Below are 27,059 nucleotides of genomic sequence, written 5' to 3'. Positions count from 1 at the left end.
TTGTATGGTTTCTTTATATATTTTAGATACTAGCCCCTTATTAGATAATAATTTGCAAATATTTTCTCCCATTTAGTAGGTTGCCTTTTCATTTTGGTGACGGTTTCCTTTGATGCGCAAAAGTTTTAAATTTTTAAGTTTTTGTTTTTGTTTGATGTAGTCTGACTTGTTTATTTTTGTTTTTGTTGCTTTGCTTTTGGGGTCATCACCAAGACCTATGTCAGGGAGATTACTGCCTGTGTTTTCTTCTAATTTTATGGTTTCAGATCTTACATTCAATTCTTTAATCCAATTTGAGTTCATTTTTGTCTCTGATTTAAGATAGTGATTCAATTTCATTTTTCTGCATGTGACTGTCAAATTTTGCCAAAACCTTTTATTATAGAAGAAATTGTCCTTTCTACATTGTATGTTCTTGGCTCCTTTTTTGGTAAATTAGTTGACCATTTATATGTGGGCTTATTTTTGGGTTCTCTATTATGTTCCATTTATCTGTGTCTCTTTTTATGCCAATAATATACCAAAAGCATACATAATAGAATGCATTATTGCTGTTATTACTGTGAACAAATTATCTGTTAGATCAATTAAGAATAAGAAAAATAATTTAAAAAAATTTGACTTTCACTTATTCTCCTTTGTTGCTCTTTTTTTTTACTCTATGTAGATACAAGTTACTGATCTATATTACTCTCCTTCTCGCTAAAGAATTTTGTAAACATTTCTTACAAGGCAGATGTAATGGTAACAGATTCCCTCACTTGTTGCTTATCTGATGAGCTCTTTATTTTCCCTATATATTTGAAGGATAATTTCACAGTATATAAAATTCTACAGAGTGTCATTTTCCCCTTGTCTACACTAAATATTTCGGCCCACTCTCCTCTTGCTTGCATGGTTTCTGGGGAGAACTTGGATTTAATATTTAATTCTTCTTTTGGTAAGGTGTGCTCCCTCTACCCAGTTTCTTTTAGGATTTTTTCTTGACCTTTGATTCTCTGTAGTTTGAGGATGTTATGCTTCCTGTAGTTGTTTTGGCATTCATCCTCCTTGGTGTTCTTTATGCTTCCTGGATTGATGGTTTGTTTTCTGACAATAATTTGAGGGAAATTCTCACTTATTATTATTTCAATTGTTATTATTACATTTCTTCTGTTTCTTTCTCTCATTCTTCTACTTCTGGTATTGCCACTGTGCATATGTTATACCTTCTGTAGTTGTCCCAAAGTTCTGAATATTCTGTTATTCTATTATTTTTCCTTTGTTCTCTTTATTCTTCAGGTTTTGATGTTTCCACTGATATATTCTCAATCTCAAGACTCTTTCCTCAGCCATGTCCAGTCTACTAAAAATCCATCAAAAGTATTCACTTCTGTTACACTGTTTTTAATTCCTAGCCTTTTTCTTTTGGTTCTTTAGGTTTTCCATCTCGCTGCTTACACTGTCTCTCTGTTATTGCATATTGTTTATTTTATCCATTAGAGCTCTTAGCATATTAATCACAGTTGTTTTAAATTACCTGTGTGATACTTCCAGCATTTCTGGAATGTCTGGTTCTGATGCTTGCTTTGTCTCTTCCAAATGTATTCTTTGTCTTTTAGTATGCCTTGTAATTTTTTCTTGATTTCTAAACATAATGTACTAAGTAAAAGGATCTGCTATAAATAGGCCTTTTGTAATGTGGTGGTGAGATATGGGGGAAAGGCAAGGCATCCTATACTCCTGTGTTTAGTCTCAGTCTTTTAGTTATCCTTTCCCACTGGTGTGTGAATTTTACAAGTATTTCACAGTTTTTCCTCCCCACTTAGATCAGACAGGATGGGTAACGTAGGCTGGAGCTAGGTACTCCCCTTCACTAGTATCAGTTAGGCTCTGATACTCTAGTAGTGTAGGCCTTAGTTAACCAGTTCCTCTCAGGGCAGGTTTTACTAAGAACAGAATGCTCTGGCACATTTCAGAGTGGTTTCTTTCCCTCTCTCCTTGCAAAAAGTATAAGGGAATTTTTTCTTGGATATTTTCTGTGAGAACCTGATCAAGCTCTAGGGGGTAAAAATAAAAACAATGAGCGCCCCCTCCTGGAGTTTCTGACTCACATTTTGTCCATACCTGGCCTCTAGCAATCCATCAAGTATGCTTTGTGTTCTCCTGTCTCGGCAGTGGCTCCTGCAGAGGTTTCTTTTCTAGTATGTTGTGATTTTATTTTTCTGCCTCTCTGGTTTGGGGGCAGTGATTTGTCCCATATCCTCACTTCTCTTACATATCTAAAAAGAGCTGCTGACTTCTCAGTTCTGCTTTTGACCTGTTGTTAGGATGGAGTGGTGATTTTCAAGCTCTTTACATGTGGAATCAGAAACTGGAAATTTTCCTCAAAAAACATTTTAATGTGCATATTTACAAGAGAGAATTGCAGTAAAATATTTAAATGGCTGAAAATTAATTTACAGTAAATTGACTTCTTAAAAATTTTAAATTATTTGATGTCATTTCCTTAGCAGTTACTATTCAGTTTTGTTTATGAAGGATTCCATAGTGTGACAGTTCAAAAACCTTAATTTGAACATATTTGTATGGTTAAAATATAGCCTCAGAAGTCCTAAAATGTCTAAATAAAAAATGAAGGATAATATATTGTTATATCTTTAATTTTAATATATTCCATCTGTTTATTTAAGCCTTACATTTCAAAAAAAACATTGATAATAAAATGACTAAAAAGTCCTGACTCCTAATTAACAACATCCATTTCACTGTGTATTTTCACAGATAATAAACAGTTATAATATTAAAAGTTCATTACAAAGTTGCAGTACATAGGTAAATTCTATTTTTCCATCTTTATTAGTTTTTAAATCAAGAAACCTATCTATTTATTTAGGCAATTTATATTAGTTCACAAATAATTCACAATTCAGTGAGGTTGAATTTAATTACAGTCACAGTGACTAAATTTCCAAACATGAATATTCTCTAAGAGTTTCTTCCTTGTCATCATTTCAATAAATTTTCCCTGGGTACATTTATTTATTTATTTATTTTTAACATTTTTTTATTGATTTATAATCATTTTACAATGTGTCAAATTCCAGTGTTCAGCACAATTTTTCAGTCATTCATGGACATATACACACTCATTGTCACATTTTTTTCTCTGTGAGTTACCATAACATTTTGTGTATATTTCCCTGTGCTATACAGTGTAATCTTGTTTATCTATTCTACAATTTTGATTGTACATCCCTGGGTACATTTATCTCCTCTCTTTATTTCCACTAAAATATATACGTTTCTATCTTTTATGGTATTATTTCTTTTTATTTGATATTTGTCTTGCATAGGGTAAATGATCAATACATATTTAATAAACTGGGTTGCTTGAAATTATAAACCAGAGTGATATTTAATAAATATACAGTGAAAGTTAAAACTGCAAAGTAGAAATAATCAAGTTAACTGATTACTTCCTTTGCTCTTTTCTGAAAGAAAAGCAAGTGGCCTTTGCATTGATCATATTAAAACCATCACTGAAACACTATAACAATTGCCAATAATTTGCAGATTAATAAAAAACAATTTCACTATAATAAATGTGGAACTCTTTATTAATACTAGGAAAACCTGAAAATATATTTTGATTAAGCTTCAGATTTTAAATGACTCATATAATATTAATAAATTAATAAGATACTTAAATTATTTTCTAAGAAATAACTTACAATAACATTTACCACAAAAAATAATTATGTACAATCTTGGCTTGTGCACTACACAGAAAATTTTGAAATTTGTATGTTGAATGTATAACATGTTAGGTAAATGTATTGAGAAATCTTTAAATTTTGCTACATGAGTACATAAATTACAACCATAAATTTATTTAGTGAGGCTAGATTTACAGCAAATATGTTTGCTTTAACCTAAGAATTTTGAGTTTTAGTGACCAGAAATATTCTTTACTCCTAAAAGGATACAGTTGACATTTTTTAAAGAATGAGCATGTTACCTTATCAGAGCACTCTTTTCCCTAATTAAGCATGACTATCACAATAAACATAAAATCTCAACATATATTTTTATTGTGTAAATTAATTTCTCTAAGTAAACATTATATAACTTCATAACTTCTTTTATATTAACTGTATTTCAATCATGTTTTCTGATAATACATGCTATTTATGAAGACTCATATAACCTTACAGTAGTTCTATGAGTAACAAATGAAAAATAAGATCTCCAAAGAGCAATTATTATTTTAAATGGGTATCTTAATTCATTAAATGTTAAAAATTTTGTCTCACTTTCTAAAGGTGACTAGTAGCTAACTTGGTATGTAGCTCTAGAAATATTTACCAAAGTACCCTATTCAAAGTACTCTATTACCTATGTGAGTGCAGGTGACGTTTTAAAGTGAGCAAACACAGATTCGCATGTGACTTACACAATTTAGTAGCTATAGATCTTTGGAAGACTTCTTTGAATCCAGTTTTCTTCACTAGTTAACAAAATGTCATAGCAAAACTCAGCTTACCTGGATGTTTTATTCATTTTATGTTGCTTTAGTGTACTCAATTATTATGTAATGCAGAATTAATGCAAAGTGGGATATACACCAAAGTTAAAAGTTTATTACTCTGTTTCTAAGGTTTCTACACTGTAGCTGTAGAAAGCATAGGTATACATTACTTTGTTACATTAAAAACAAACAAAAAAATTGTTTAGATAAATGTTGCAAGGAAAAAAGAGAAACCATTACATGAAATAAGATGAAGAGGACTTTATTTATTAATTAAGTTTCTAAGTCATCTACTTTATTTTGGGATGAGAGCTGCAATGAATACTGGCCACATGCTCCCAAATCTTGACTTAAAATTTAAAATGCTGCCAAACTTGAATTTTGTAATGTTTTATTACAAATATATTTACTTTCCCTTCCATCATCTTCTTTAAATAGCATAATATGTTAAATTAATAGTTATCATTGATGTCTGATCTGGCTTTTTAAATAAGCGATTTAAATCTTCATCATCAATGGGACTGACAGAAAATTTTATCAAGTTACTCCTTAAGGTATACCTACATTGGAATATGTAAATTATTCTCTATACTAATAGGGAAATCTCCAAAGATAATTGAACAAAAAAGGTTACTAGTTTAAAATAAATTTCCTTAAATTAAAGAAAAAAATATTTACATTGTGGAATTTGAATTATTTTTCTTCAAAAAGTACGAATCCAGTTTTACTTAATTGCATAGGAAGATCTGGGGTTTAAATATAATAACTACCTCATCTACTTCAAAAGGCTATTAAAAATCAGTTAAGATATCTGACTATATTGCTGAAAAGTGAAAAAGGCTTTAGAAACTGAGAGTATTGGACAAAATTTATTTTTCATAATTATATGAACAGTTCTTTGTATCATTCATTTCAAAGACACTCAATTAAAAGAAGTCCAGATTTTTTAAAAAGTCCAGATAAAATGAAAATAAGCTTACTTTATATTACTTATCAGCTAAAAGTAATGTACATGAGTTTAGCAATGATTGGATTTCTTAAAAATGGAAAAGGCTTTCATAACTGAGTATGAATAGAAAAGTTCTTTTTCCAAGAAAAATAAAAAAGATGATCTTTTTTGCCACAGTTGTTTTTCAATTTGATATTTCTGGAAACAAAAGGAATTATTTCAGCATACCTCCATAGTGAACTATGAGTCAGACAATGTTAGTTTATTTTTTACAGTCAGATTTGATTTTGCTCTACATATTTTAATTTAACTTTTAAGTAATGGTAACAGATTTAAAACTTTTTTAAAGCATATCACATGATGTCAATGTCAACTACTATGATGAGAAAGATGTGAGTTGCCAAGGTCAACATGAAGAATAAACTTGATGTCTTTAACTTATCTTCAGGAATAGCAAGCATTCTTTAAAGTAAAATCTTCATATTTTAATTAGCAATTAATATTTAAGATTCTTTTTCATTGTAAATAGACTGTACATTGTTTTAGTTGCAACACAAAATCAATTTAAAAAAATAATTTAAATGATAATTGTTCAAAAATCTCTTATTTACAACCACTCATAAAATTTTAAATACTATCAAGCAGATTTAACTAAGTTAAAGGTATTACTATTGATTTGCCTATTTGTCTGACACTTAAGTGGTTTGCTTTTAGCAGCTAAAATGATGGGGTGTTACATTCAAGATTAGATAGTAAATGACTGCAACTTCCATCTTGCTTGCACATTCCCTCTATCTGTCTTCTGCTCTTCTATCATACTATGATGAAGCAATTAGTCATGTTGTGACCCACCCTATGGAGATATTCACATGGTAAGAAATTAAGGGGGGGGGGTGTCTCTGACCAACACCCAGTGAGTTACTGAGGCCCTCAGTCCACTAGCAGTTGGGAGACTTAACTCTACCAAAAACTATGTGAATAAGTTTCGAAGAGGATCCTTCCATAGCCAGTTCTTCAGATGAGCCCACAGCTCCAGTCACCACTCTGTTTCAGTCTTGTGAGGAATACTGAAGTGAAGGACTTATTCCGCTAAGCTGTGCCTGGATTTATGACCTACAGACTGTGAGATAATAAATATGTTGTTTTAAGCTGCTCAATTTGGGGGATAATTTGTTACAAAGCAATAGATAACTAATACTAACTAGCATGGTAATTAAAAAGGAAATATGATGGCAAAAAAATCCAAATATATTCTTAATCATCACAATAAATGTTACTAGAGCAAGCTAATTTACTGAGAAAAAGAAAGAGAGAGAGACAGAGACAGAAACACAGAGACAGGGAAAGACAGAATGACAAAGGTAGAATCACAATCTCAATATGATTTAGACACACTTAAAAAAAGTGTTGAAAATAAGGGAACAAATTATGTCCATAATTATATGCAAGAAATACTAAACAAAAGAAAACTATGTACAATATTCTTATCAGATACAATATTAGACAAAATGTATTTAAATCAACGTGAATGCTAAATAATAATAAAAGGATAAATCCACTAAAAAGTTTAAATAGGCAAGCACATAACATCATGTATGAGGTATATAAAGCAATAATTAATAAACACAACATGTGGGAGATTTTAATATACTGAGAATGTGATAAATCAGTCCTGAAAGCCATTGCATTGCATGGGAACTGGCACTAAGAGTTGGACCACAGTGCTCTTCTGTTGAACATCAAAAATGTCACAGAACATTGAGACCACGCAAAATCTCTCTCTGATCACAATGGAGTGAGACAAAAGCAAAACCATTTTGTAATCATATTTGAGCACAAAACAGCAGTACACCAAACAAAACTTTTAATATCATGCAACCCAGAGCAGAGTCCTCAAATTCTTCTCCAAATCACCCAACACAAGCCCAAAGCCTATAGCAGGCCCCTCCTCTCACCCTTAATACAGACCAGAGTTCCCCACTATCCATTTTCTCCTTCATTGAAGTGAGCCCATAAACCGTACTCCAGTTAACTATATATGTTTTTCTGGTAGTTTTGAATGGAGGGCATCAACAACATATTCCAAAATTTAACACTTAAGGCTGACATTATTATCAATGATATATTTTAAGCAATTTAACAACATTAAGCAAAGCCAAGAGAAGGATATGTTTAAAAATAGGAAAACCACAAATTAAATAGGAATTAAGACATCTGAGCTTTCTAATAAAGATAGCAACATTTTATATGAAATTGTTTAAAAGTATATAAACAGCATGGAGATTCCTTAAAAGACTAGGAATAGACTTACCGTATGACCCAGGAATCCCGCTCCTGGGCTAATATCCAGAAGGAACCCTACTTCAGGATGACACCTGCACCCCAATGTTCACAGCAGCACTATTTACAATAGCCAAGACATGGAAACAGCCTAAATGTCCATCAACAGATGACTGGATAAAGAAGTGGTATATTTATACAATGGACTACTACTCAGGCATAAAAACCGACAACATAACACCATTTGCAGCAACATGGATGCTCCTGGAGAATGTCATTCTAAGTGAAGTAAGCCAGAAAGAGACAGAAAAATACCATATGAGATCGCTCATATGTGGAATCTAAAAAACAAAAACAAAAAACAAAGCATAAATACAAAACAGAAATAGACTCATAGACATAGAATACAAACTTGTGGTTGCCAAGAGGGTGGAGGGTGGGAAGGGATAGATGGGATTTTAAAACTGTAGAATAGATAAACAAGATTACACTGTGTAGCACAGGGAAATATACACAAGATCTTACGGTAGCTCACAGTGAAAAAAATGTGACAATGAATATATATATGTTCATGTATAACTGAAAAATTGTGCTCTACACTGGAATTTGACACAACATTGTAAAATGATTATAAATCAATAAAATGAATCCTGCATTCAAAAAAAAAAAAAGAAAGAAAAAAAATAGTATAATAAATGTGACACTTTATTTGGGAAAAGACACGAAGTGCATGTCAGAAGCTTTACAGCCTGTGATTTTCTGTCAAGTGATGTAAGAGGGTTATCTGAAATAAGATGGAAAGTTCTAACAGCAGATATAGACAGGTGTAGCTCATCCCACCTGCAATGAACTGAAGTAGCTGGTAGATGTCAGAGATGTGTGCACATGTGCATTTTATGTGCTTTGATGCTATTGGGTTCAGCTAGGGAGTTTTCTAGTTTACCTAGTATTTCTCAAAGATGAAACCATGCATAAACACACATGAAATTCATAGTGTGCTTAAAGTTCCCTAATATGTCAGTCACATTTGAACGGATTTATGTTTTAAAAATAGGCATTAAGGCAAAACTGACTGCAGTATCTTTCTATATGGACTTCCAAATCATAAGTTTTGAAAGCTAATGAAAACCTTCGTTTTTCATCTCATTTCCTCATTTTGCACCCTTGTATGACTCATTCTACAACAGAAAAGCAATTCTGATCTTTTCAAATTTTATTTAACCTCTGGTGACATAACAGATCTGGGCTTAGCAATAAAGCACTTCTGTTACCAGTGTTTCTCTGACCTTGAACCTTCTGCTTTGTTCCTGAATACATGATTTTGCCTTATATGCAATTCTAGTCATTGGTTTCTTTCCCCATATTTTGAACCACACACAAAATCATAATGGCACTAAGGCTCAGTGTAGGCAAGAACCATCTCCAGGCAGATTATATAAAATTTTCTTGTGGAGGAAAATGAGGATACTGCCTTTGGATGAGATGGAAGCACAGTTCTACTAATATAAAAAACAGAAAGCTAACTGCGAGATGATTAAGTCCACCTATCTACAGTAAAGATGGAATTTATTTTACAATGGCCCTGTTAGCTAGTTGTTGCAAGAAGTGTTACAGATCAACTCAAGTCAGAGTATGCCATTATTATCATCATAATAAATAATGTATGTATATCTTACTGAGGGATAAATTGGGAGTTTGAGTTTGGCAGATACTAATTACTATATATAAAACAGATAAACAAGTTTATACTGTAGAGCACAGAGAACTACATTCAATATCTCACAGTAACCTATAATGAAAAAGAATATGAAAAGGAATATATGTATATATATGGATGACTGAAACATTATGCTGTACACCAGAAATTGATACATTCTAAACTGACTATACTTCAATTTAAAAATAAATAGATAGATAAATAAATAAATAAACAAATAAATAATGTTGTATATCTTACTGAGATTAAGATTTTTTAAATAAGCAGAAGACTACAGACTAGAAATAAGTATTTTAAAATGTTTCTTTGATTCACATAAATTTAATTTTTTGGAATTTTTCTAACTTCATAATTTTGGCTTCTTAGTTCATTTATCCCTATCTTGTTTAAAAATTGAAACAATTAAGATACTTAAACAATGTAAAGTTCGTAATTGTCCACTGAGTACAGTCTTGCCTGATTGCGGTCTTGTTTCACTGGCCTTCTCTGTCCGTGTCCCACGGTCAGAGCTGGGCAATAGTGTTCTGTCTCCATTTGCTGTGGAATCAATCTAAGGTCAGTACTAAGAGCCACGGGATAAGAGTCAAGACGTGTCAATGAAACAGCGTTTGAGGCGACTCTCTCAGAAGGCCACTGAGGAAAACATGATCAATGCATCCCATTTAATTGCTTAAATGGCCATAATAACGACTATAATGTTTGATGCCATTGCTTAGAGGATGTTAATTTTAAAATTCAGTTTTAATTGTATAAGTTTTGCTGCATTGTAGAACCCTTTGATTATTTTCTCTTTACTAGCAATAGTTTCCTCATGATGTATATAGTGTATCTCATACTGCATTTATTTCCCTTTAGAGTTCACTCTCACAATTTGAGCCCTGTGTCTTGGGACATGTATGCTAACTGAATTTTAAAAAGACATAATATTCCAATTCAAGTTTTTATTCATTTTAAACTTAATCTAGTCTCCGATCATAGCTTCTCTTTTGATATTAATGTAACATTTGAAAGAGAAATTTTATTGCATGATGCTGATTATCTCTCAGGTACTTTTTGAGAGGCTTAATAAGTCATGTGACACAACTTCCATTAGAAAAACTATCAACTGAAGCACGAGAACATATTTAGCTCTACAATAAAAATTAGATCAGTACCTTCCCTTGGAAAATTGCTATTGATTTGTGCTTGATCCTGCAGCAATCACTTTTTTATTTCTTCATCTGGTTTTTGCTGTCCAAAATGTCCCCTCTCACTTTGAGGCCATTCAGATAATCTAAGAATGATGTGCCAAGAGACAGCCAGTAATAAAAGACAGGAGCAAAGGGCATTTCTCAGGTGCTTTGAAACCCCAAATCTCTTGAGAAAATTTTAGATTCACAGTACTTCAGATATAATGAGATTTCACAAAAGTAAAATAATATTTCTAAAAGCTTTATATTCCTAAAAAATACTATGAGGGGAAGCAGAAATTTTATGAAGCAAGCTAAGAAACACAGGGATGATTTAGCTTGGTGATTTCCTCAGGTGTTTATGATGAATGCAAATAAAACTGCAAACTACAAATGAGATAATATGATACAACTAGGGTTTTATAAAAGTGAAGAATAAAGGAGGCACCTGGGAATCAAATAACATATATAGGACTATCTGGACTACTTTGTCTCCTCAAAAGTAAATTTTAATTAAGAATTAGTGCTACAAGGGGAATTCTAAGCAACTGTACTCAGCAAATTGAAGTAAAAAATAAGTAGGTCTTCAAAAAACATCTTCTTGTGAAGTAGGGAAAAAACACTTTGAAAATTGAAAAAAGAAGAAAAAAAAAGCTTGACAAAGATCATTAAAATAGAATAAATTAAAATAAATAAGTCAAGCTACATTAACTTGTTTGAATCCCAACGTACTTCACCCAGTTTGCCTGTCTTTGTCTGAAAAAGCCACTCACAGTGACTACTTCTAAATAATTTTTACAAGAAAATTGATTAATGGACTAGGAGTTTAAACCCATCCTTGTAAGGCTCACTGCTTGACACTGTCAAAAGGCTGAATGCTTAAGTTTCAACCCATTTTCCCTGATAGTACGACCATCTCATGAACAATTTTCTCCTGGGGAAAAATTAACAATGCCCAAACAGCCAAGGGGAAAATTACAGGGTGTTGCAGTGATCATAGTGCTGCAAAAAAAAAAAAAAAAAAAAAAAAAAAAAAGTTCAAATTTTTTCTAACACAACTGTAAATAAGAGCTTGTTGGTCTGTTCTCCACTGTCTTTGTTGGAATAAGTGTCAACAGCACCTATTACATAGAATTGCTAGGATTTTGGACTTAGCCTGCACATAAATTGGCACATGTTTTTTTGTTGTCATTAAATTGACAGTATAAGAGTTCTCTGTTAGTAATATGAATAGTTTATCATAAGACATGATTGTAACCTTGCTCAAAATGCATACCACCCACTCTCTCCTTTAATCCATCTCAAATATAGTAATATGTACAAAAATGTGCATTATTAATCAAGGTTGGAACATTAAGGATACATTTTACGTTTCTGGATTCTTTACATATATGTATATGTATTAATATGTTTTATAGACTAGATAAGTTTTGGACTTTGGGGCAACACTGAAAGATGTTAAACATTGGTTTTTCTGAGCAAATCATGTAACCTTTCTGTGCCTCAGTTTCTTTAACAAATTGAGGTAGATGGTGAGGATTAAACAGTTTGAATAATATAAAGTGTTTAGAGTGATGTTTGACACTAACTCAACCTTCAACAAATACTAGTTATTGATTTATAAGATAGTTTTTGAAAAGTATTACTTGGGGAAGATATGCTATGTATTGATAACATGTGATTCACTCAATAAAGGTTGACTTTTTCTGCATGTAACTTGTTGCTCTCAAGTGTAGAAAAATATACACCACCAAGAATAAAATGATTTTTAATTAAAATAATTTTATTGAGATATAATTGACAAATAACTTGTATTACCACTCTGATTACCATTATCACTAAACATCAGTAATATATAATTAAGTAGCTTTAAAAAGACTAGATTGAATTTTGTGGAACAAATTTGGAATCTTATGTGGATGATTTTAACATAATTTCTATGAGGAAGTATGGCTACAACTTCACCTTGGGAAGAAATAGGTACTCACGGTTTATATGCACTATTCTGAGTTAGTAGAAATTAATTCTGAATGGAAAAACAAACTTTCCTCTAACTACTTCCAGGTAGGTGTCCTTTGCTGCTGCCTTTGGTTTCTGGCAGAGGAGGGAGCAGAATTCTCCATCTTCCATCTCAAGTTGTGTAACAGAGGCTGCGGTGATGGAATGTTTGTGCATATCTCTAATCATTCAAAGCTGCCTCTAGTCTAGGTCAGCTTTTTATGTAAGGGGAAAGGTATCCCCTGTGCAATACCATTTGAAGAACAATTGAAACTTGAAATCAAAATGAATGAGTGCTCATTGGATTTTTACAGGAAAAAAAGAAGAAAAAAATTATGATAAAAACATGGACATTGAGAAGCCCATCAGTTTTGTATATCAAGTCTGGTGAAATATAGACAGTAATCCTACATTTTTGATGAGGAACATGGCCTCTTTAAGAAAAAATTCTCATTTTGAATCAAAATGCTCTTATTATCATGCTACGCAGAGAAGCCATGGGCTCTGTTTAGCTTCCATTGTCCTCTCCGCATCCATTGTCCAGAAAATGCTGCCAAGCATAAAACTAGGACAATCATTTGACTAACCTCATTTGTTTAACTCCTCTCAAGAACCGCAGTCATGTACTGCCTTTGTCCAAAGTGTGACAAACAGTTGCTTTATTTATGTTTTCTGTCTTTCTGTTTATGCTGGCGGGTTAAGCTCAGTGACTGTAGCTCCATCATAGTCAGAAGTAGGAATCTGAGTTAAAAATAGGAATATGAAACAAATAAAACAAAGCTCACTCAAGATAAGAATAAAAAGCTAAAACTAAAATAAAATACCTAACATAAAAATTTTAATTTTATCTAAAATCTGTATTTACCCATCTTCCCACTCAATCTTACATCTTAGTAACTACTACTGAAAAAAAAATCATGGAAAAGAGAATCTTTCAGGTCTAAAATGTTTGAAAAGCAAAGATGTCCTAAGTGCATGATTCAGGAAACATTAAAATGGTGCTATTTTGGGAGGATAAATCCTAAAATAAACCATTCTTTCTTCTTATATTTTTAATATAATTTTAGTAATAATATAAAAAGTCAAGAGCTTATTCTGGATTATACTTTTTAATTTTCCTTTACTACACATGCAGATGTTTGACTCTCAATTGGATTTAGATATATTTACCTGATTTACTAATCTAATGAGATCAAATTATTTTTTACAAATTGAGTGCTAATATAGTAATAAAAAATTATTATTCAATCTACTTTCTGTTTTGACAAATTATATTATCACTCCTTATTTCTCTTAACATAATGGGCCACACACATCATATAGATAAAACTGAAATTTTAAATATATATATATACACACATATATATATATATCTAAATACACATATATATATATAAAACTTCCTGAAAAGCAAGGAAAATAAAAATAATTTTTATTTTAATTTGATTTGAAGTAAAATTAGTTTTAAGTTGAATAATAAAAAGTCTGAAGTACAACAATAACAACAGGATGGGACAGGTTTCAGGCAGATTTAAGACATAAACTAGGTGCCTTCAGAAAGTGATTGGAAATGATGAAGTCTGTGAGAGAAGCAGTGGAGCATGGTGGTTAAAATCATAGGCTTAGTTGTCACATAAAGCTGGGCTCCAATTTCAGCTTTGCAACTTAACAACTATGAGGTCACAGGCATTTGGTTTAACCTCACTTATCATCTTTTACCTATTTTGTGAAATGGAGTGTTTGCGATTATTAAATGAGATGATGTTTCTAAAGCATGAGTCACTCCTGGATCATAGTGAATGTTCAATAAAGGGTATATATCACATTTATAACAGTGATGATGGTGATATAGTGATGATGGTGATTAGAGAATAACTAGAAAGTGTACACTAGAAATTGACACAACATTGTAAACTGACTATACTTCAATATATATATATAAATAACTGGAAAACCTTCAGCTTAGTATATATCTTGTGACATGGAAAGATAAAAGTAGCCTGGAATTTTAGAGATGTAATTACTTAACATCTGTAGAACATCTGGATTAATCAGGGAGAAGATTAAGGCTGGAGGTAAAAAGTTAAGTTCACCGTTGAATAAGTAATATCTGGAATTATTACTCAAAACAAATGCATTATAAATGAGATTTTTTTAAATGACCAAGAAAGAAATCTTGAGAATAATTGCATTTAAAGAGGGGAAAGAGTTCTCATGGAGCCAGGAAAAAAACCAGAAAACTATATTATCAAGGAATCCAAAGAAAAATGATTTCTTAATTAAAAGGAGATCAACATGCCAAACAGGGAGGACATCTCCAGAGAGTGAAGACTGAGGGGGAAAATCTTTGGATTTGGTAATTAAGATCCAATTAATTCTCATAGGAGTTCATTTGGTTGAGTGATTATGAAAAAATATAAGGTAATTTGGTTGAGAACGTAGTAAAAGTTTATAAAAAGAAGGTCAATTTTGAAAATACCCTTTCTGTTAACCCATTTTACATGTGAGAGAAGCAGAAGCACAGATAGAGTAATATACTTTCCCAGGTTTTCAAGGAGACAAACTTTCCTAAAAGCCTATTAAAATCTCAGGCACTGGTAAATAATTACATCAGAAGATTGTTAGACTGTGGGTGCCTCCTCAAAGAAATAAATAGTTTGTAAGCAGGGGAACTTAAGTATCATTAGCCAAAGAGAACTGCTTCTATAATTCTTAACATTGTGTCAGTTTTGTATTTGCCTCTTGACATGCCTAGTACAATTAAATTGAACCCGTTGTTTTTGTTTTTGTTTTTGTTTTCTTTTCTTTTCTTTTCTTTTCCGGGGGGGGGGTGGTCATAAAAAAAAATTGCTCTCAGCTTCTGTTTATCTCCAAATTTCCTCCAGCCCAAGAAGTAATTGTTTATCCAACCACAGAAATTATGATGCTAGGATAATTTCCTCAGACTTGATCCAAGAGATTATATAATTAAGTCTCACAGATGGTTTGGAGGAGGCATTCATTGGCTAAACTGCTTTAGGATGAAACTAATTCATCAGGTGTATGCCAGACCAAACAGTTATTAATCTCTAAAGCACAAATGTGCCAGAAGCTGACTTACATCTAAGATTCTTTCCTTCCCCCAGGACCATAACTAAATGTGTGGACATACTGTATTGTTCATGCTGGAGAGAAATGAGGGAAGATGATGTGATGGAGATGGGGACCTATTTTTCTCAAAAAGTTTTATAGAGGACACATGTATTTGAGTACATAGTATTATCTTTAGGACACTCAGGCCCTTTTCATCCTTAAAAGGACAAGTAGAACCTAGAAACCTAGACACTTTAGTTTCTCAAAGAGTACACTGTTAGCCAATTGATAATGTGTCTAAAATTAAGAAACATTAGTGTTACCTTACACATATACAAAATGATATGTCATACAAACTGTCTCCAGCTACACATGATCTGATTAGATCCTACCAATTATAATACAACATGTATCCCTCCCAAAGATATCAGCCCAAAATAAATGAACAGGCACGTTTTCTTAAGCCATCAAAGGAAGAGTTCTCTCTCTAAATCCACCCAAACAACTATAGTTGAGTATCATTACTTTATGCCAGAAATTATCTTAAGTAGTAAGGATGCAACAGTGCACGAAATAGACAAACTGCCTGCTATTGAGCTTATATTGTAGCTTGCAGACTGGAAAAGAAAAAAAAACATAAATACTGGAACTTCAGATGAAGGTAGGTGCAATGGGGAAACATAAAGCAGGGTAAGGAGGGTGAGAAGTGTACGGAGGGGGTGAAATGAGTCAGACAAGTGAAGCTGTTATTCAACATGCACGTGACGTGGTCACCTGGAGAGCAAGAGAGTGAATGGAGAGGGGAAAATGGGATTGGTGTTTGAAAAGCCTTATGCACTCTAGTTAAAAAATCATAAATTTGAAGTGTAACTAATCATCATACTTTTCATTTTTCAACTATGTTCCTCCCTGCAATAGGCAGCAAGTTGTAGTTCAGGCAAGGATAGTAATACGCTACATGTGTTCAACCAAGAGAGGCGGGACCAAAAGATTTAAAAATATGTAAAGAAATGATTACAACTATGAAGTATGGACGCTAAACAGGAGAAGGAGGGAAAGAGAGTGAAGACATAAAAAGGGTGCAGGTCAGTAAGAAGATGGCAAAATCAATCCCGTACGGATCTCAAACAAGATAAGAAATTATTGGTGTCAGAGTCCTAGGAGAAGTAAACTAGAAAAGAAGGGGTGCTTAACATTTTGAATATGGATTTTGTGCAATTACTGGTTATAACACAGCCTTCAGTATGAAGTTGAAAGTGGAAAGTTTACATGAGATGGAGGACAAGATTATGAGAGCAGAAACTGTCAAGGAAGGGAGAGCAATTATAGCTTGAATGTATGATTTAAATGGATATGGAAATCCTCAAGAATGATGAGGTAATACTGGATAGAGTTAGATACAGAAGTTAAAATCCTCACAGAATGAGGGGGACTAACAGTGAGATCTGTAGATTGGCTAAAACACTAATGAAGGACAATCTGCATACGCTGATTTATACACTATGGGAATGGGCTTCAAAGCAGTGAGGGTTTAGTGAGAATGATCTTATAATGACAAGGAGTAAGGACAATGCTCTATTTGAGGTACAGTACTGAAAAATGTCAGCTACAACTGGGAGAGCTCTGGGGGAATCAGTGCTATTAGGAGGAATATGTTAGGTTTTATTTAGGGTGAGAAGTGTAAAAAAATCCAGGGAAGAAGATTAAGGCATAGGGCATTCTGTTACAGATTGCTTATGAAATTCGGAAGATAAATGCATGGTTTGGTGAGAGGTGAGGAGAGAAGTCCCGTGATAGATGCACACATTCATTTAGGAATGAGGTATATGTGACAGCTTGGAAGTCTTCTTGTTCTTGTTGGAAGACTTCTTGATTCCAGCACAAAGAGTAATAAAAGAATGGAGTGGGGGGGTCAGTCCTAAGGATCATGGAGGCAGGTTGTGGTAGTGAGCTTGAGCACCCAACTTATGTATGAAGTATGATGGTTTGAAAGTCTTGCCAAGAATCTGCAGAATCTCCATCCTCACTCTGGTTGATTTAGCGCTAATGGCTGTGGGAGGGGCATTCTTACAAACAGTAGAGAACAGAAAACTCCTATCTTAGGGAACTATTCCAGAGAACAGAATAAAACTTCATTATATGACTTTTGTTTTCTCATGTACCAGGAAGACCAGGGATAGCACAGACCACAATGAATAAAAGCTTATTACTAAGATTGTCCTAAGATTCCAAGGACTGTCCAACACTAGAATTTTTTTCTGTGTAAATTATTAATCTAAAGGGAGAACATTGTTACATTTTTCTCAATAAAAATGGGAAGTATTAGTAAAATTTAATATTCATTCATGATTTTTAAAATCAGAAACTAAGAAATTTGCATAAAATAATAAAGAGTAGCTATCAGAAACCTATGCCAAATATTATACTTGGTGTTAAAATAATATAAGCATTCCCCTTAAAGTAGAAATAATGCATTTATTCCTAAACAAACACAAACATTCATCATTGTACTGGAGATGCATATCAATACAAAAATACAAGAAAAAGAGAATACATTTTAATATCAGAAATAAAATTGTGTAACATTCCCATTTATAGATGATATGATTTTCTGCCTAAAATATTCAACAGAATCAACGGCCAAACTAAGAGGTTTATCAAAATAGAGAAATACAGAGCTACGAATGAGGAATAAAAGAATAAAACACACTTTTATACAGATTAATGACCAATTAGGAAATGCTATTAAATTAAATTTCATGTTTGAAAGGGCAAAAAAAAAAAAGGTTTTTGGTATCAAATGCATATGTGCAGGAAATATATGTCTTATGTAAAAAATGAACTAAAACATCTTACAAAATAAAAATTTGAATAACTAAAAAGTTATCATGTTCATTGATGGATCTGCTCAATATTTTAACAATATCATTTCATCCTAAATTATCAAGAATCAAGAAAAGCTTAGATAACATTGTTAAACAGAGTAAAGAAAACTGTAAAATATGTAAATATACTATAAATTTTAATGATTAAGAGAAAATGGGGATTTCAGTGTAGCTCAAAGATATGGAGCACTAGAAAGACCATTGCTCTCATAGCTAGAAAAAATTCTGAATAAAATGCTAATTAACAACTTTTCTTGAACCCATCAGAAACCTGCTTTTTCGGGGCAAATACCAAACTCAAATCGAGAGAGAGACAGGTGTCTCCAAGGGGAAACAGGACCTGAACATTTGCTTACCTAAGGCACATTCTTATTTTCCTTCTTGAGAATTGTTAGTTTGATTTTTATTTGAATCAATCCCTTTCCTTTGGCTGATTTTTTCCTAATAATCATGGATTATTCTCCTTTGCCATTTAAATCTAGTAAATTCTGATGGAGGCTAGATATTTTTATTTACATTATTGAATGTCCATTTTGCTTTCTTTGTTAATGAGTGGTGGGCTTTATTTTGGTAGTCAGCCGAGTTACTTGTGGTTAGGTTTGATTCTTTCAGGGATGGTGTTAATCTATTGGAGTCGGTGCACAGTAACCATGCTCTAGGGATGACTTAGCTCCACTGTTACGGCTTGTCATTTTGGCATCTCCACTGAATTTACCGAGTGAACAGTGAAGCCCTCCACAACAGCTGGTTAAAAGAAAACCATGTCAGCTCTGAGATCCACTCAACTCGCAGCTCTCCAGGAGCTCTTTTGTCAGATTTTGTTGAGTCTTGTTGCGTTTCAATGGAGACATGCACATCTTTGCATTTAGCCAAAACTTAAGACTTACTCTTTACCCAACTTCTTTGAGTATGAACCTTAATATGCCCACTTTCATATTTAGCAGAGACTCAAAGCTCACCAAAGAACCCCAGGCAGATCTTTGGAACTCTTTTGTGCTGCAGGGGTCCCTCACATCTGGACGCCTGCCTGCTATTTCCAATCATCTCAGTGTCACTAACTCTAGTTTCTGTTTCCTGGACTCAGTGAGACTGTACTCCACGTGGGACCCCCTTTCCTTGCCTCACTCTCCAGAATGTGCTTCCAGGAACAGTCAGGGGCTGTCATAAAGTTCACTGAGTTTTATTTTTCTTCTTTTCTCAGGGATCACATTCCTGCAATCCCTATTTTCCAATATCTACAACCGCCATTTCATGGATTCTGTCTAGTTTTCCGGTTTTTGCACAGCAGGACTGTAGTCCAGTCCCTGTTAGTCCATCATGGCAGGAAGCAGAAATTTCTTCCTTGAAAAAAAACAGTAGAAATCATTTTAAAAATTTTACGAATTCTACTGTGGCTAAAACCTGATCACAGTATACAATTGCTTTGTTCAGGTGAAATTTCCATTTTCAGAATCTTTACCTTCTTCCCGTCACCCACTTCCCTGAAGAAACAAAAAAGACAAGAAGAGCATCCCATGTCTCTTGAGCTGACACTTGCGATGAGGAATTTCCGGCATTTGCACGCAGTATAAGTTATTGTCTAATTAGGAGAACACAGAGCATGTGCAGTAGACTGTATTATTGATCTCAATGCTTGATGCCCTTTGCCATGTAACTTTGAAGATCTCCACATTATAGGACTAGAGTTGATTTCCCCACTCCTAGACTTTGGGCTCAGTCATGTTACCTGCATTTAGACAAAGAAGTGGGACAGAATTGGTGGCATTCCAGTTCTGGAGAGTCTCCCGGAGTTTCTGCCTGTGCTCTCATGCCTCCACTACCACCATACAAAGAGTTTCCTTCAGGCATTTGCTGCCACTGAATTGCACTGCAGCAATCAAGCAGAGGTTTGCATTCCTGCTTCTGCTCTTTGGGAACCACTGCCAGTGGTACAGAAGCCCATGGCCGCTGTTGGAGTCCCTTAAGATAAAAAGGAGCGCATACTAAGGTGAGACTGGAGCTGAGAGCCGGGAAAACAAACGAAGTGAAATTTCTGCACTCTGACACTCTCCTACAAAGAATTTTACAGAAGGGCCATGTAGCATCCAATCACTTAAATTCATGCATTTCAACCCACACCCCTACTTTGTATAAACACTCAGCAATCATCTCCATCCCCAAAGTGTTTCTTTGATTAGCAAAGTATTTTTTTGGCCCGCTCTATGACAACTCTTTTTCTCCCAATCCTCTGATTGGCCTCTGGTTTATGTTTGTCTTGTTTCTCCCAAGATCGACAATGAATCAACAGTGTGTTTATAACAAATAACCTTTCTCAGTCAAGAAAACATCAACTGTCTGATTGATCGTTGCCTATTATTGTTGGTTATAGCTTTAATGCTTCTTAGTTTGACAAGTTGTCTAATGACTAAAAAAAAAATAGTACCAGCAAAGACTGAATGTTAGAAATCAAATTCTTATTGCTCTGGTTTCATAACAATGTGACCTGAATAAAATCTAATAGTGAAAGTTATCTTCACCTTAAGTGTCACTGTCATTTGTCTGGATGCAAAAAACTCCAGTAATGTACATACATTTTAGCTTGATATTTAGCAAATTTTCCTTTTATAAGGTATAAAGCTAGCTATCACAATTTTCAAGTTGTTTTAATGGAAATTTAATGAATTAAATCTACCAAAGATAACTTTTTTAATTGCATCTTAACCTTAAGCTATTCTAAAATATTGAGCATTAATGATTAAATGACCATGTTCCAAGTCAGTGTTTCTGAGGGGGGAATTTAATGAACATTAATAAGAAGAAATATCTAAGTGCTGAAAAGTGGTATCTTTAATGCCAAGTTGGAAATGACTCATATTTCTTCTTTTCCTCATAAACCTAGTCTGCAAAGAATTTAAAGCAGAAGAAAACTGATTTCCTTGCCCAGAGAGAAGCAGGCAGAGCTGCAGTTACCCAGGGTAACAGTCAGTATCTAAGGGTAAATGCTCCCAGACCTCAAGTCCCAGCCAGCATTCCACTCCTCCTTTGCTAGAAGATTTTATTCTCTGTCCCCTTGCGTTGCTAGAGAAGAGATGCTCAAAGCATCAGGAGCCGCCCCTCCTCAATCACGAAGACATCAAGACGTATAGGAGGTAATGATTCACGGGGACCCCTCATTGCATAGCTTCGCCCCAGTCCTGAGCGGGCCTCTGCGTACAGATGAGAAAGTTTTACATTAAAATATTCAAGAAGAAATACGGTACTTAATAAGCTGGGGATAATTTGAGTATGTGTTCAAGTTGTAGGTATAATACATCAATGCAGAGCCTTGCAAGGAGTAACATTTTTTTTTACTTGGTACAAAATGTAAGTTATCTTCAGGTTTTTCTGAGTCATTACTCTGAATCATACTCAGCTTTTATTTTCCATGCAAGTTTAAGTTTCTGAACAACTTACATTAAAAAAGCGTTCATTTATCACCCTTCCAGCCTGCATATTTCCCCAACTAAGGAAAGTAATTTGACCACATCACTGTGGAATAATGATGTGTCAGATTTTCTAGTTAAAATGAAACCATTTCTCATCTTTATGAATATGATCAATCATTGCACTTTTTATTTTTTTATCTAATTTAGGGAGACTTTTAAGTAATTTTATATTCATGAGACTTGTGGTCTTTTTTTAAAGGTGGCATTTAGCAATGTTTTTGGTTCAAGTTTGCTTCTTAATGTTATGTATTTTTAAATGTATATTTTCCAAAGTGATGTAAGAAAATGGCTATATGATATTGTCACATATGTGGCTTTATTTAGAATAGATTGCATTTTCATTTTCCATATTTAAATGTAAATACCTATTCAAGTTGTATAATAATTATATTAATAGTTAACATCTATTAAAGAGTTATTAAATACTGTACAGTCTGTGACTTAATTTAAACGGAATAATCTATATAATACTGACAACTACCTCATGATGTAGGGATTAATATTATCTACATTTATCAGATGGAAAACAAACTCAGGGAAAATTAAGTAACTTTTCCCAGCTATCTATAGCTAGTTAGTGTCAGAGACTGGATTTTAATCCATGCATTTTCTATCCAGAGTCTATGTTCATAGCTTCTATAGGGTTAGAAAGAAAATTATACCTAGCTTTGGAGGCCAATAAATCAGTGAAGGAAATATCAGAATCCAGAGCTAAAACCAGAAAATGGCCAATGCAAAGAAGGTAATTGAAGACAGGAATTACAATGCCATACAACTAAATTTGAATTGACACTATTTATGACTGAAAGCTGCCTTTCAAGGACCAAGACAATGTTTTCCAACTGATGTTGCAAGATATTTTTAAAACACATGCTTGTTTTTAACAATAATATGTCCAGTGATAGTCATATGTGGTGATTCTTCCATACTATTTGATGAAAAGATAATATGTTGACCCTTTCACCATGCTAACATGATTAAAATGGGGTGCTGTTAAAAGAAAATTGGCAATTTTTCCATGGTAGATATAGTTGTGGATATATGAGAACAAAATTGATGCAAAAAGTGTGTTGATGAGTTTGTATAAAAATAATAGGTAGACAAGAAGTAAAACAAGAGCATATATTCAGGTCAAGAGGCAGGGTGTCAATTCCCAGAGCTATTCCATCCTAGTCAGTATCTCTAAACAAGTTATTTCATCTCTTAGTGTCTGATTTTCTTAGCTTAAAAATAAAAGGTCTCGTAATGATGATTTCTAAGGTTCCTTTCACTTTAAATAATATATAATCAAACTTTGATTGCTTAAAATTATTTCTTTAGATATAAGATTGTCATCTATTCTACAGGATGTATAGATACCCAGTGACTGCAAGCGGATGATTTAATTAACAAAAATCTATATTAATTTAATAAAATACTACAATTGACCTAGGAAGTAAATGTTCCCAAAGCAATATTAATTCATTTGTAATAAGTAGGTCCATTTGATGGAAATGAGTTTAATAGTGACTGGAGGAAATGTGACTTTCCAAGGCTGTCCTTATAATAAAGATTGCTTTCCCAGTGTACAGGAAAACATTGCAATCTAGATAGCAACAGTACGTCTTTCCTGCAGTTACTTTCATTTCTTTCTCTTGTTTATTACTTGCATTTCATATTGTTGCTCCCAATTCAGGTGTTCTTTCAGTATGATGCAGTGATGCAGAAGCCAGAAAAACTGAACCTCTCCACCTGATGTCATCACACTTCCCAGATTCTTAGTTTTCTTGTTTCTTAAAGGAGTTTGATACTTAATATGCTTATTCAGTGTGGATGTGAAAAATACATGATCTGATGCATAGGAAGTAATTTAACAACCAAGTGTCAAAGTATTCATTTGTTCATTCCTTCATTCAGTCATTAAAAAAACATTTTTTTCATCTGCTACTCACAAGATATTGTAACAAAGAATAATAATACAATATCTGATCATGGTGATCTCTCCACTGAATTAAGAAAACGAGCTTCATTTAATATTCATTGTGATTCATGAGAAAGATGGATGAAGGTAAAACACCTAGCATAAACAAAAAAAAATTTGTGCTTAAGTCCATTTTTGGTGGAAAGAGGTAGTTAAAGAGAGCTTTCAACAAAAGTTGATTCTAAGTTGGAATGTGAAATTAAAAGGAATTTCCCCAGGAGACAGGGAAGAAAAGACATTTGTGGAAAGACAATGACTTTGAAAAAGTGGAAACTGAGAGATATGCAATCACTTTCACATTGTTGAAGTTTCTGGGTTGATAGGAAGTGACAGAGGATGAACATGTAAAGTTTTTACAATGTGGGTGATGAAGACTCAAAGTTTTGGGTGCTTGAGTGTTATGATATGATACATATTTTAGGAGGGTCTCTGTGAAGGGAAAGTGAGATAAATCTAATGGATGAATTTTATTTTTCAGTTCTTTGTTCTTCCATTATTTAATTTCATCAAATTTTTATCAGCTACTTTTTACTTATTACCTCTGGTGTGTCAGTCTGCCTTAATTATTTCCTGCCTATTAAAAGTATGCATTCCAACCAAAAAAAAAAAAATCATCAGTGCATGGAAGAGGATGCCCAAAGATGTTTTTGCTCTTTATATCAGAAAGGTATACTAACTGTCAAGTACATTCATTAAATATTTATGTACTTTTATTATCTTCAATAAACTTAGCTGGGTGCTGTAACTAAATGAGAGGACTCAATCTGTCCTTCAAAGGGAATGAGGATCTAGAGAAAGTGTAAATATCAGTAATCAACTAGAGGAAGCACTGTGGACGTGACGCGGTGGAAGTACAGAGCTGAATGCAGAGCACAGACGTGCTTAGAAAAGGAGGTGGGGGACCTGCTAAACAGATGTGTAAGCGGGCGGGCAGATGTGGACACAAGAGGAAGGGCAGACCCCTCAAGCACTGGGAACAGATTATGCAATAGTATGAGTAAGCTTCGCATGCCCATGTTTACTTTTGATACGTTCTCCTCTGAGTTCAAAGATAGAGATTTGATTGGCATTCCTAGAGTTGCCTTCCTTTATTCTTAAAAAAAAAATAAAATAAAATACTAATAGTGTCTATTACTCAGTATTTAACTGCTGTCAGACCACATTCTTCACCCGTTCCCCACTGTAAGCAAGAGCAGTGATTTATACGGTTATGTGAGATCAGGGGATTAAAAGCAGACCATCTGCCCACACTGATTATAGCTCATCTTCTCTTTTCTGAAGCATGCGTGCATATCGCTAGACTGATGAACCAGCATTTGGCAGTTTTACAGGGTAAGATACTAAAAGCTTTTTGCTTGTAGCTTTCTGTTTGTATTTCTAGACTATAGACCACATCCAGTTTTTTGACTGAGAATTGTGAACAAACAAGATAAACTAGTCATTTGAGTTCATTTGTAAATTTTTTGTTGTTTTTTGGATGTTTTTATTTTGACTTTAATTTTAAACAGCTTTATGAAAATGTAATTTGCATTGATTACAATTTAACCATTTAAAGTGTAAAATTCAATCATTTTTAGCATATTCACAGATATATGCAACCAAAACCACCTTCATTTTTTTAAATGTTGTATAATGCAATAATATACTATGTAATCTTTTGTGATTTACTTTTTCACTCAACGTAATTCCCTGGAGATTTATCTGAGGTGCTTCGTGTATCAATAATTTGTTCTTTTTTACTGCTGAATAATATTTTATGGTATGTATACACCAACAGTTCATTTACATTCACTTGTTGAAGAACATCTGGACCAATTGCATTTTCTGACTACTAAAAATAAAATTACTGTGAATGTTAGTGTATAGGTTTTTGGGTGGACATAAGTTTTAAATTCTCATAGATAAATGTCCAAGAATACAACTGCTGGGTTGTATGGTAATTGTAATGTTTAATTTAATAAACAGCCAAACTCACTTTTTTCCAGAATGGCTGCATTATTTATTCTATTTATTTTATTTTATTTTATTGAGTTATAATCAGTTTACAATGTTGTATCAATTTCCAGTGTACAGCACAATTTTTCAGTCATACATGAACATATATATATTCATTGTCACATTCTTTTTCACTGTGAGCTACCACAAGATCTTGTATATATTTCCCTGTGCTATACAGTATAAACTTCTTTATCTATTCTGCATATGCCTGTCAGTATCTACAAATTTCGAACTCCCAGTCTGTCCCTTCACACCCCCCACCCACCTGGCAACCACAAGTCTGTATTCTATGTCTATGAGTCTGTTTCTGTTTTGTATTTATGTTCTTTTTTTTTTTCTTAGATTCCACATATGAGTGGTATCATATGGTATTTTTCTTTCTCTTTCTGGCTTACTCCACTTTGAATGACATCCTCCAGGGACATCCATGTTGCTGCAAATGGCATTATGTTGTCATTTTTATGACTAAATAGTATTCCATTGTATAAATATACCACAACTACTTTATCCAGTCTATTCTTAAATTTTACAGCTTACAACTTTCCAGAAGTACAAGGGCCTGTGAAAGTAAGGAACAGCAAAGCTTATTGTGGGAGAATCACAACCCTAGATCCTTCTTTAGCCATTTGAGGGCAGGTACCTGTAGGGTGAGTATCCTGCTTCAGGATGATGAGTAGGACAGTAGAAGAAGCAAAAATTTACATCACTTCTTTCTTTTTGAATACCGTATACAAGTAAATAAGCATCTTTTTTCCTTCTTAAGAATACATTTAATTCACTCAGTCTATGTCAGTACATTAGGGAAAAACTGTGATAAACTATTTAGTCTGCATCTCTATCCCTGTGATAAACAAAGGGTCGAGAGCATCCTAACAATCAATGAGCTTAAAAGCATCAGCAACCTAGACTTCAGTTTTCTCATGATGAAAATTATCCATGACCTGATTACTTTACTATGATTTGTCATATAAAATTCTATAATTTTAGAGAATAAGGTGACATATACTTCCAAATCTTTTCTTCTTTTAATATCCTTCATTTGGATGACTAAAACCTC

This window comes from Camelus dromedarius, chromosome 6, assembly GCF_036321535.1.
Source record: "Camelus dromedarius isolate mCamDro1 chromosome 6, mCamDro1.pat, whole genome shotgun sequence".
NCBI lineage: Eukaryota > Metazoa > Chordata > Mammalia > Artiodactyla > Camelidae > Camelus > Camelus dromedarius.
Note: the sequence above shows the minus strand (reverse complement) of the source record.